The sequence below is a fragment of the Hyperolius riggenbachi genome, chromosome 3, assembly GCF_040937935.1.
Source record: "Hyperolius riggenbachi isolate aHypRig1 chromosome 3, aHypRig1.pri, whole genome shotgun sequence".
NCBI lineage: Eukaryota > Metazoa > Chordata > Amphibia > Anura > Hyperoliidae > Hyperolius > Hyperolius riggenbachi.
In genome coordinates, this window is record NC_090648.1 from 86,554,343 (window position 1) to 86,564,831 (window position 10,489).

Below are 10,489 nucleotides of genomic sequence, written 5' to 3' on the forward strand. Positions count from 1 at the left end.
TGCGAACATGCAAACCTGGCGAACCGCAATAGACTTCAATGGGCAGGCAATTTCTTAAAAACTGCAAAAATTGTTTCTGGCCACAAAAGTGATGGAAAATTGGTTTCAAGGGGCCTAACACCTGGAGGAGGGCATGGCGGAGTGGGATACATGCCAAAAGTCCCAGGGAAAATTACGTATTTGACGCAGAGTAGGGTTATAATCCCTAAAGGGCAGAAATCGCATTACATTGCTAAACTGGAGGCATAAAGTGCTTTAAAACATCTTGCGTGTGTATACATGGATCAGGTAGTGTAAGCAGTGTACTGCTTCACACTGACAGACCAAACTCACTGTTTAACGCACCACCGCAAACAGCCGCAAAGGCTGTTTATATTTGTGTGCTGCTTTTATTAATGTGTGCATACCATTGGTGTTTGTGTTTTGCGATCAGGTGCCTTCGCAAAACAGTTGTCCCTAGTTGTGTGTTGGGCTTCCTACAACTCAGTTTCTTTTGGCAGAGGTTGCAGATGGCATTGCTGGTATCAGAGGCACACAAATAAAAAAAAAAAATGCCACACTGGTTGAGCTTTGGAATGTCGGCATTCTGGTGGTGGCAACAGCAGGCGTTGAAGGGCGTGTTGGCTGGATGACCCCAAGTGTATTTCTAAATGCATTATGTGTGAATAACTCCTCTGACACATTAAGTGGAGCAGCTGAGTTGCTAGTGTTAAAGGGAACCTGAAGCGAGTCAAATTATTTAAAATAAACACATGACGTAGCTGCAGATGAATATTACATACTAATCTCACCATCAGTTCCTCTCAGAAGCTCACCATTTCCTTCTTACAATGATCCCTTCCAGTTCTGACAACATTTTGTTAGAACTGAAATATACCAGTTGCTGTCAGTTATATATCAGCAGCTGTCAGTTACACCTGAATGTGCAAGGTAATGTCTATGTTTTCCTATGGCTCAAGTGGGTAATATTACATTTTAACAGTGTGCTGACCAGGAAGCTGTTAGGGGATAATGGCCATTTTCAAAATAGAGGACGGAGAAATCCATTGTTCACAGTGGACAAATGGGACGCAGGAGAGGAGAAATAGATTGAGTAGAAGACTACACAGGAGGTAAGTATGATCTGTGTATGGTTATTCTGACTTTTTTATTTTCCTTTCAGGTTCTCTTTAAGCCTTTAGTAGTATACACATACGTGTAACACACATGCAGCCACTGGAAGTCAGACATGAATCGACAGTAATAAGAGGTGCTGAACCGGTGAGTAACCAGTAATAGAATCCAAGGGTTTCACACAGTCAGTAGAATAAAAAGCAGTGTTTATTCACATGGTACGTCAGATGTCCATTCCAGTCATCGACAGAGATGCTCAAATCCGATTCGGATTTCATCCAGTTAAACTCAAATCACCTGAGCGGGCTGGGCGGGGGGTTTAATCTTACCTAATATGGCGTCTTCTTTGTCCGTCCCTTGGCACCTCCCACGATGCGCTCCAATCCGGCATCACATGACTAAAAACACTTTCTCCTTCCGGGTTGAAGGAGGAAGTGTATAGTCACGTGATGCCGGATTGGAGCGCATCGTGGGAGGCGCCGAGGGACGGACGAAGAAGACGTCATGATAGGTAAGATTAAACCCCCCGCCCAGCCCGCACAGGTGATTTGAGTTTAACCGGATGAAATCCGAATAGCTACTATCCGGATTTAATCTGGATCGGATTTGAGCATCTCTAGTCATCAACCACCGTTTCGGAGCCTCGGTGTGCCCCCTTTGTCAAGGTATTCAAACAGAAGGGTAACAATTTTCGTTTGAATACCTTTCATGCTATTATTTGCAAATAGATACTGAAGCTGCACCCAGAATTTCATGCATGCTGTTAGGGCTGGTTCACACTTGGTGCTTTTTTAGCGCTTTGCTGATCGCCAGTGATCAGCAAAGCGCTGCTCCTAATGTATACATTCACACTGCGGCACTTGCAATTTGGATCAATCACAAACGCGCTGCATGCAGCGTCTTTGGGATGATTGTGCTGTGATTCTCGTTCTATTGACGGTAATCACAAGCGCAAATCGTGCTGAATCGCAAGATTTTGCCCGCAAATCGTGATTGTGGAGGCAAACGTGATCGTTGGGAAGTAGCGGGCAAGCACCCAATGTTAACCGGCCCTTAGCTGTGTCAGACTTCGGTAAGAGAGAGCTTGTGGTCCTTTTTACACCTGCCTGCTGCGTATCACCAGGTTACGCTTTCCTTCCACATCCCCGCTGAAAGGGCCATGCAAGTCTATGGAGATTTGCACACTTAACGTGATGCAACGCGGTGCACCTGAAGGATTCCAATTGCTGCATTCCCAATGCAAAGGCTGCAGTGCGTTGCTGCATGATCCGTGCCTACGAATGGGCAACACAGCAAGTGTGAGTGGCGGGAGTGCAGTGTGACGAGGCATGTGTGGACCGACAGGAATCTACTTCCTGTGCAGCAAGAAGTTGGTTATTAGCCAGGGGGCAGCGTGATGCATATAACCCTGTTTCTGCACTGAGGGGCAAGCTCATATGAAGGCTGGTTTGTGAAGTGCAATGCGGTGCTCTTAAAGAGACTCCGTAACAAAAATTTCATCCGGTTTTCTTCCATCCTACAAGTTCCAAAATCTATTCTAATGTGCTCTGGCTTACTGCAACACGTTCTACTATCACCATCTCTGTAATAAATCAACTTATCTCTCTCTTGTCAGACTTGTCAGCCTGTGTCTGGAAGGCTGCCAAGTTCTTCAGTGTTGTGGTTCTGTGATGCATCTCCCCCCTCCAGGCCCCTCTCTGCACACTGCCTGTGTGTTATTTAGATTAGTGCAGCTTCTCTCTGCTCTATTATCTTTTACAAGCTGGATAAATCCTCCTCTGAGCTGGCTGGGCTTTCACATACTGAGGAATTACATACAGGCAGAGCTGTCTGCACTCTGCAGGAAGAAACAGCCTGACACTTCAGTGGAAGATAGCTGCAGGGGAAAAGAAACACACAAATGATCTCTTGAGATTAAAAAGGAAGGCTGTATACAGCCTGCTTGTGTATGGATGTATTTTCTATGTGTGGACATACTGTACATCAACCTACTTCCTGTTTTGGTGGCCATTTTGCTTGTTTATAAACAAACTTTTTAAAACTGTTTTTAACCACTTTTAATGTGGCGGGGAGCAGCAAAATTGTGACAGAGGGTAATAGGAAATATCCCCTAACGCACTGGTATGTTTACTTTTGTGCGATTTTAACAATACAGATTCTCTTTAAGTGTTAAACCGGCCTAAAGGAAGAAAAACTGTCCCCAAAGAATATTGACATATTGACATCTGTGTGCCTCACACATGTGCAGTAGCTGCTTGCCGCTCGGGCTACAGTGGAAATAGCTGAAGTCCACTCTATTGTGCAGACATCCGTGGGGGCTATTACTATTCCCCTGATACCACCTCTCCAATTAAAGGATACCCAAAGTGACATGTGACATGATGAGATAGACATGTGTATGTACAGTGCCTAGCACACAAATAACTAGGCTCTGTTTCCAGGGGTGCTAGACTGGTTACTCACCGGCCCAGCACCCCTTACTACTGCATGGTGTGCGATTCTCCATCTTCTATTTGCAAATAAGCTAAATGGCCTACACCTACGTTTTGCCCCTAGAGGAATGAGGACAAACACTCTTGATCATACGTGTACTCACTGTCTACTCAGAACTAGAACAACAAACATGATTTTGGTAAGCTAAGAGAGGAGTTAAAACACAACATTGTCATTTTCTTTTTTTGGGATTAGAACAACAAATATAATTTTGTTAAGTAAAGAGAACAGCTATAGCTCACCACTGTCACATGTTTGTTAAGCTAAGAGAACCGGTAGAACACATTGTGCCTGTGACTATAAACAGTAGAACATGCATATACAAGCTTGACATTGTCAATTCACAATATTTCAAACAGGGCTGTAGGAAAAATTAGTCACAGACACGGTTTGTAAAACAAAAAAATCTATTTACCAATGTGTTGGGTGTTTATCATGTTTCTCATGATGTTAGCATTTCAGTAAATCATGACCTACAAAGCCTAAATCAAAGCTCACCTGTTGGCACCTCTAGTAGCTATTATTAGCACCTCCAGTAGCAGAAGTAGAGGCGTATCTATAGGGGGAGCAGTCCTTGTAGCCACAGGAGGGCTTAGGGCTGTAGGGAGCTCCAACTTTTTATCATACCTTCTTAGGGCCACCTCTCTAGAGTAAATGTTGTGGTGGCCATGCTTTTCATAGGTGGGGGAATCATGGTTCCACATTGTTATGGAGGTGTCGCAGAGGTTCCACTTGCATGATTACTGGCATTTGGGCCTGTTAACCATAGGTGTCAGCTCAGGGAAAGGGAAGTGGACAGTTGGTGGAAAAAGAGAAGGAAAAGGGCATCAAAGTTTTGTTCTGGGGCAGGGCCGGGTCAAAGCAGACACTTGAGAGTAGCCAGCCTTGGGGCACAGAGCCATGAGGGTGCATTACTATCCCCCCAGCCATCCCAGGGCCACCATCAGGGCAGTAGAACAGGTACTGCAGTATGGGACCTGGCCAGGCTGGCATTCAAAGGTATGCAGGGAAGGGGGGGCGATTAATTTCCTCCCTCTCTTTGGGCGTCCCCTCTCGTGCTTCCCCCTATGTGTAGAATTATGCACAGTGGGCTGGGTTTACAGTAGAGACTTAGATACCCCAGGCCCCAGCTGCTAGAAGTCTTGCCTGTTCTCTGCAGTGTCATCCGCTCTCTGCCTCTCAGAAAATTAGGTAGTGTAGAGTGGATGGCACTGGAGAAGACAGGTGGGACATCTAGCGGAAAGAACCTGGAGGAGGTGAGTCTCTATTGTAAACCCCGTCCACTATGTGTAACTCTGCATATGGGAGGAGCATATCACGGGGTCCATCAAACCACAACCCGGATACTATGGGGGTGGGGGGGGAACTACTAGACCACCTTTAGGGAATGCTGTGGGGGAGCAGGGGACCACTAGGCCACCTCCAGGACCAAGGAATGTTGTGGGGGATAGGGGAACCACCATTAGACCACCGCCAGGGAATACTGTGGGGGACAGGGCCGCTAGACAACCAGGTAATATTGTAATATTGTGACGGGATTGGCGAACAACCACTATGCTACCAAGGAGAGCTACATGTTTTGGAGAGAGGATATGACACTGTTCAGGTTCACTTTAAATGTATTGCTTTATTGCTTCAGCACATATTGGTAAATGATAGTGCATGTGAATACATGCAGTTTAGGCATTGGTGGGTGTTAAGGGTGTGGGGGGCAGACAGTCAACAATCACTTCAAAAATGAAATTGGCTTGGAAGAAGTGGTTTGGCGGGGCCTTCCAACCCCTCAGCCAGGGGAGGACTGGTACCTTTTGGCTTGGGGGGAAAACACAACCTAGAGGCCCTTTTACAGCAGCCCCATCCCAAATGCATATATATCTTGTGTGCACATGTATGAAATGTATAGCAGCAATACATTTTACAGCTACATTAAAGGGAACCTTAACTGTGATAAGAAAATCTTTGTATGCATTCCTGTTGTCAAGCGTGTCCTGCGTAGACGCAGTATAAGGTATATCTTGCTGTGTGGCCAGAGACCAACACTCAGTCTACCGAAAACAAAACTAACCCGCGGCGAGGGACCAGAGAATAGTCGAGGACCGAGGACAGCACTGGACGGCTGTAGGGGACTTGGGGAAGCCTCAGGTAAGTAAAACTTTTTTTTCTTATCACAGTTAAGGTTCCCTTTAACTAGTTCCTGCAAAACTAATGTTTTAAATCTATCTATTCTTGAGGAGATAGAATGGGAATACACCTGCGGGCGCTGTGTGTGTGTGTGTGTGTGTGGGGGGGGGGGGGGGTATACATTGCTAACCATACCAATCCCTTCATGACCACAGTGTACCTGATGGCTTCTGAAGGCTTCCTCCAGCAGGATAAGGCACCATGTCACAAAGCACAGATGATCTAAGGACTAGTGCACTCCAAAAATCCGTAGGACTAATCACAAACTCTTTAATCACAAACTTTAAAGAGAACCCGAGGTGGGAATTACTAATACTATTGGGGCACAGAGGCTGGTTGCGTACACTAAGACCAGCCTCTGTTGCCCCATCGTATGCCTCCATGTCCCTCCTGCTCGCCGCTATAGACCCCGCAGTGCTGGCGACACGCAGCGTGTCGCCAGCACAATGTTTACCTTAACGCTGTCTGTCAGCGCCGCTCCCCCGCCTCCTCCGCATCGCCGCTACCCGCCCGCGTCACTTTCCTCCTATCAGTGGGAGGGAAGGGACACGGGCGGGTGCGCCGATGCAGAGGAGGCGGAGGAGCGGCGCTGACAGACAGCGCTTAGGTAAACATTGTGCTGGCGACACGCTGCGTGTCGCCAGCACTGCGGGGTCTGTAGCGGCGAGCAGGGGGGACATGGAGGCACACGATGGGGCAACAGAGGCTGGTCTTAGTGTGCGCAACCAGCCTCTGTGCCCCAATAGTATTAGTAATTCCCACCTCGGGTTCTCTTTAAGCAATTTTCCTAAGCAATTTCCAGCATTTTCCTAGCAATTTTACAAATATGTGTAGTGTTTTTTGGAGTGTTTTGTTGTAACGATTTTGTAGTTCTTGTCAACTTTGATCTGGAAGTGAACAGCTTTGGGCAAAAAAACACTTTAAAAATTGCTCTGTTTTAGAGCGACTCTCCACTTTTCCTACATTTTACTCTGAGGTGTAATAGCCTCCAAAATGCTGCAGGACTCGCATTTGTGGAAAAAAATCATATCGCTCTGGTGTGATCTACCCCAAACAAACTTGACACATACTTGAACATGATAATGTGTTTACTGTGCTTTTATGGCCTCCATAGTCATCAGATTTCTATCCAGTAGAGCACTTTTGGGATGTGGTGGAATGGGAGATACACATCGTAGATATGAAGCTGATAAATCTGATGCAACTACGTAATGTTATCATGTCAATATAGACCAAAATCTAGACAAAAAGTTCAGGTAGTCTGGGAGCAAAAGGGGGTCCAATTCGGCACTAGCAAATTGTATGGCTGTGAGATATATGAATTTTCCTATTATTGTGTTTCTTTTGGGTCATGCATCAGACTTCTATTCGGTTACTATGTGATTAGGATCCCCTCAATGGCAAATGGAGAAACATTAACTCCAAAATATCAAATGCAGCAGTCAGTTTCCCTTATATGAAAGAATAATACATTTAGAAATGCAGCAGACATTGCTTCACATAAGAAATGCAAAGATTCCCCACACATGAAAATGCAGCAGTCATTACACCACATGTGAAAGCAGCACATATAAAAGCATCAGTTATTACTCCACATATAAAAGCAGCAGCCATTACCCCACATATGAAAGCAGCAGTCATTACCCCACATATGGAAGCAGCAGTCATTACCCCACATATAAAAAGAACAGTGCACAACAGCAATACCAAACCTCCTAGAAAAAAAAGACACTTTAATACATGTCTCTGCCACACCTCAAGCAATGTCCCAAACTTCGAGCCACGGTGAAAAAGAGATTGTGATCATTAAAGGTTGTGAGTAGTGCTCATGAGAGGAATAAGGGCTCTTTCACAGTGCAACGTTAAAGTCCCACGTTTTCAAATACTTTAACGCAGAGTAACGCACAGCAATGCAAAGTCTGTGCGACATTCACAGTGCACACGTTGCGTTAGTGTGTAACGTGTAGTGTTCTTAAAAAGTGCTGCATGCTGTGCGTTTAGCAATGTATCTGCTGCGTTATGTGTGTTGCACATGCTCAGTAATGTTTTTTGTTTTTTTTAAATGTAACGCATGCGCCGTTTTCATTCCATCAGTATGCAACGAAAACGGCGCACCAAGAGACACATAACGCAGTGCAAAATAACGTCTAATTTCATAACCTACATGCGCTGCGTTAGGGGCACATTGCGTCCCACTGTGAAAGAGGCTTAAATGTACATAAATCTAGCAGCAGTGGTCCCCTCTTCCTGAAGAGAAAATAAGGCCCTAGATACATTATAAACAGACATATGCAATGTAGCAAAAATAAATCTACTCTATAGTAAACTGTTCTTAGATAATATTCAAGAAAAAATATCTCCCACACAAAAAATATGCAGCATATTCCCCCCACAAAGAAGACAGTGTTTCCCCGTGAAGAAAAAAAAAAACATAATTAGGCAGTTTGTTCCCCAAACATAATTATGGGACATTTCACGTCAATGAGCAGGGATTCAACCAAACTTGCTGGGTCAGTTGCCCAGGAAGCTGCTATGGTACTGCTGGCCCTGATGTTAGGTGTAGCAGAGGGAAGGTTAGTGTTAGAAGCAGCAGTAGTGAGAAGCGTTAGTAGGAGGATTAGTGTTAGGTGTAGCAGCAGTGAGGTTAGTGTTATGTGTGGCGCCAGAAAGGTAGGTTGGCAGTGAGTTTAGCGTTAAGTGCGGCAGCAGTGAGTTTGGTGCCAGTGCCAGTGAGTTGTATTGACAGTGAGGTTCGTGTTAGTGCCAGCACCAGTGAGTTGTAATGGCAGTGAGGTTAGTGTTAGGTGCGGCACCAGTGAGGTGTGGCGGCAGTGAGGTCAGCGCTAGGTGTGGCGGTAGTGAGGTTGTCATTAGGTGTGGTGGCAGTGAGGTTAGTGTTATTTGCGGGGCAGTAAGGTTAGCGTTAGGTGTGGAGGTTAGGTTAGTGTTAGGTGTGGCGGTAAGGTTAGCTTTAGGAGGTTAATGTTAGGTGCATCATCAGTGAGGTTAGTGTTAGGTGCTGTGGTAGTGAGGTAAGGCTTAGGTGCTGTGGTAAGGTTAGTGTTAGGTGCTGCAGCGGTGAAGTTAGTGTTAGGTGTGTTAGAGGTTAGCAGTAGCACTAGTTGTGATGGTGGTTAAGTTAGGGTTAGGTGCGGCAGTGGTGAGAATAGCGTCAGGTGTGGCGGCGATAAGGTTAACGTTAGGTGCTGTGGCGGTGAGGTTAGCGTTAGGTGCGGCGAAAGTGAGGTTAGCGTTTGTTGCAGCGGCAATAAGGTTAACATTAGGTGCAGTGGCAGTGGGGTTAGCAATAGATGCGGCAGCAGTGAGGTCAGTGTTAGGTGCGGTGGTGAGGTTAGTGTTGGGTGCGGCGGCAGTGGTATTAGTATTAGGTGCAGCAGAGCTGAGGATAGCGTTAGGTGTGATGATGAGGTTAGCGTTAGGTGCAGCGGTGGTGAGTTTAGTGATAGGTGTGGGGCCAGTGAGGCTAGAAATAGGTGCAGCAGTGAAGTTAGTGTTCAGTGCCATGGCGGAGAGGATAGCATTAGATGTGGTTAGCATTAGGTGCGGCGGTGAGGTTAGCGTTAGTTGCAGCAAACGGTGAGGTTAGCATTAGGTGCGGCAGTGGGGTTACCGTTATATGTGGTGGCAATTAAATTAGCCCCCCCAAATATACGTAGCCATAGAGCCCAATATAGGAAGCCAGGGAAACCCCCCCGGATGAGTATCAGAGACCCCCCCATTAGTAAGCCAGAGAGTCCCCTCCCAGTATAGGTAGCAAGTAAAGCTTCCAGTTTATGTGGTGGAAGAGAGGGAGTCTCCAATGCAGGGTGTGTAAGGGAGGGAAGGGTATCTCACCACTCTACTCTAGACTTCTACAGAATGCTCCGCAGTCTGGGGCGGGGCTTTGGTACGGTTTGCGCGAGCGTAGCTTTGCAGTATTTTGGGGCAGGACTTTACCATCATTTTGGCGCCCATGTTTGGCCTCTCAGCAGCCGGGGTACCCTGCAGTTCCTAAAGCACTGGAGGTCTACAGCTCTGCCGTGCCTCTATTCTAAAAGTTCCAGGCTGGAGAGATGGAGTTTGGATGTCATGGATGTCAGAGTAGCCAGCCAGCCCAGGACCATTCTCAGGGCTGGCTCAGGGGAGGAGCAGGAGCCTACTCACCCAATGCCCTGGCTTCCAGCCCGACATGAAGGCATAGCTACTGTCAGGGCCGGATTTGTACTCTTTACTACCCTAGGCCACTGTCACCAGCCGCCCCCCTTCAGTATAGGTAGCGAGATGACCCCTCCATCAGGGGCGTAGCAATAGGGGTTGCAGAGGTTGCAACCGCATCGGGGCCCTTGGGCCAGAGGGGCCCCGAAGGGCCCTCCCTCAACTACAGTATTAGCTCTCTATTGGTCCTGTGCTCATAGTAATCACTTCTATGGATACTTTGAACAGTGGTAATCATTAACAAACTGTTCCCTATCCCCTTCCTGCACCGACACTGTAGTTGCCATTGGCAGATTTTGGTGCACCGTATCAATTGTTATGTATAAGGCGCATGGGGGGCCCCATTGTAAAACTTGCATCGGGGCCCACAGCGCCTTAGCTACGCCACTGCCCTCCATCCTTCCCTCTAGTATATGTAGCCTAATGAGCCCCTCAGTATAGATAGCCAGATGACTCCTCCCCCCTACTTCTAGTATATGTAGCCAGA